Genomic DNA, 2,733 nt, shown 5'->3' on the forward strand with positions numbered 1-2,733 from the left:
TCCCCCTGTTGCCATGGAGGTCTAAAGGATGACCATTAGTTGTGGTTCTCGCCCCGGGACTTGGGTCAGAGTACAGCCGAAGTGGAGCACTTGTGTCGGACTAGGGAGGCTGTGCCGTGCCCCCTGGAGGTCTAAAGGATGACCAGTAGTTGTGGTTCTCGCCCCGGGACTTGGGTCAGAGTATAGCCCAAGTGGAGCACTTGTGTCGGCCTAGGGAGGCTGTGCCGGGCCCCCTGGAGGTCTAAAGGATGACCATGAGGTCAAAAGGATGACCAGTAGTTGTGGTTCTCGCCCCGGGACTTGGGTCAGAGTATAGCCCAAGTGGAGCACTTGTGTCGGACTAGGGAGGCTGTGCCGTGCCCCCTGGAGGTCTAAAGGATGACCAGTAGTTGTGGTTCTCGCCCCGGGACTTGGGTCAGAGTATAGCCCAAGTGGAGCACTTGTGTCGGACTAGGGAGGCTGTGCCGTGCCCCCTGGAGGTCTAAAGGATGACCAGTAGTTGTGGTTCTCGCCCCGGGACTTGGGTCATAGTATAGCCCAAGTGGAGCACTTGGGTCGGACTAGGGAGGCTGTGTCGTGCCCCCTGGAGGTCTAAAGGATGACCAGTAGTTGTGGTTCTCGCCCCGGGACTTGGGTCAGAGAATAGCCCAAGTGGGACACTTGTGTCGGACTAGGGAGGCTCTGCCGTGCCCCCTGGAGGTCTAAAGGATGACCAGTAGTTGTGGTTCTCGCCCCGGGACTTGGGTCAGAGTATAGCCCAAGTGGAGCACTTGTGTCGGACTAGGGAGGCTGTGCCGTGCCCCCTGGAGGTCTAAAGGATGACCATTAGTTGTGGTTCTCGCCCCGGGACTTGGGTCAGAGTACAGCCCAAGTGGAGCACTTGCGTCGGACTAGGGAGGCTGTGCCGGGCCCCCTGGAGGTCTAAAGGATGACCAGTAGTTGTGGTTCTCGCCCCGGGCCGTGGGTCTGAGTATGGCCCAAGTGGGACACTTGTGTCGGACTAGGGAGGCTCTGCCGTGCCCCCTTGAGGTCTAAAGGATGACCAGTAGTTGTGGTTCTCGCCCCGGGACTTGGGTCATAGTATAGCCCAAGTGGGACACTTGTGTCGGACTAGGGAGGCTCTGCCGTGCCCCCTTGAGGTCTAAAGGATGACCATGAGGTCAAAAGGATGACCAGTAGTTGTGGTTCTCGCCCCGGGACTTGGGTCAGAGTATGGCCCAAGTGGTGCACTTGTGTCGGTCTAGGGAGGCTGTGCCGGTCCCCCTGGAGGTCTAAAGGATGACCAGTAGTTGTGGTTCTCGCCCCGGGACTTGGGTCAGAGTATAGCCCAAGTGGAGCACTTGTGTCGGACTAGGGAGGCTGTGCCGGGCCCCCTGGAGGTCTAAAGGATGACCAGTAGTTGTGGTTCTCACCCCGGGTCGTGGGTCCGAGTCTGGCCCGAGTAGAGCACTTTGGTCGGCTACCGGGGGGTGTGCCGTGCCCCCTGGAGGTCTAAAGGATGACCAGTAGTTGTGGTTCTCGCCCCGGGACTTGGGTCAGAGTATAGCCCAAGTGGAGCACTTGTGTCGGCCTAGGGAGGCTGTGCCGGGCCCCCTGGAGATCTAAAGGATGACCATGAGGTCAAAAGGATGACCAGTAGTTGTGGTTCTCGCCCCGGGACTTGGGTCAGAGTATAGCCCAAGTGGAGCACTTGTGTCGGCCTAGGGAGGCTGTGCCGGGCCCCCTGGAGGTCTAAAGGATGACCAGTAGTTGTGGTTCTCGCACCGGGACTTGGGTCAGAGTACAGCCCAAGTGGAGCACTTGTGTCGGTCTAGGGAGGCTGTGCCGGGCCCCCTGGAGGTCTAAAGGATGACCATGAGGTCAAAAGGATGACCAGTAGTTGTGGTTCTCGCCCCGGGACTTGGGTCAGAGTATAGCCCAAGTGGAGCACTTGTGTCGGACTAGGGAGGCTGTGCCGTGCCCCCTGGAGGTCTAAAGGATGACCAGTAGTTGTGGTTCTCGCCCCGGGACTTGGGTCAGAGTATAGCCCAAGTGGAGCACTTGTGTCGGCCTAGGGAGGCTGTGCCGGGCCCCCTGGAGGTCTAAAGGATGACCATGAGGTCAAAAGGATGACCAGTAGTTGTGGTTCTCGCCCCGGGACTTGGGTCAGAGTATAGCCCAAGTGGAGCACTTGTGTCGGACTAGGGAGGCTGTGCCGTGCCCCCTGGAGGTCTAAAGGATGACCAGTAGTTGTGGTTCTCGCCCCGGGACTTGGGTCAGAGTATAGCCCAAGTGGAGCACTTGTGTCGGACTAGGGAGGCTGTGCCGTGCCCCCTGGAGGTCTAAAGGATGACCAGTAGTTGTGGTTCTCGCCCCGGGACTTGGGTCATAGTATAGCCCAAGTGGAGCACTTGGGTCGGACTAGGGAGGCTGTGTCGTGCCCCCTGGAGGTCTAAAGGATGACCAGTAGTTGTGGTTCTCGCCCCGGGACTTGGGTCAGAGAATAGCCCAAGTGGGACACTTGTGTCGGACTAGGGAGGCTCTGCCGTGCCCCCTGGAGGTCTAAAGGATGACCAGTAGTTGTGGTTCTCGCCCCGGGACTTGGGTCAGAGTATAGCCCAAGTGGAGCACTTGTGTCGGACTAGGGAGGCTGTGCCGTGCCCCCTGGAGGTCTAAAGGATGACCATTAGTTGTGGTTCTCGCCCCGGGACTTGGGTCAGAGTACAGCCCAAGTGGAGCACTTGCGTCGGACTA

The sequence above is a fragment of the Nothobranchius furzeri genome, unplaced genomic scaffold (genome assembly GCF_043380555.1).
Source record: "Nothobranchius furzeri strain GRZ-AD unplaced genomic scaffold, NfurGRZ-RIMD1 Scf134, whole genome shotgun sequence".
Classification (NCBI taxonomy): Eukaryota; Metazoa; Chordata; class Actinopteri; order Cyprinodontiformes; family Nothobranchiidae; genus Nothobranchius; species Nothobranchius furzeri.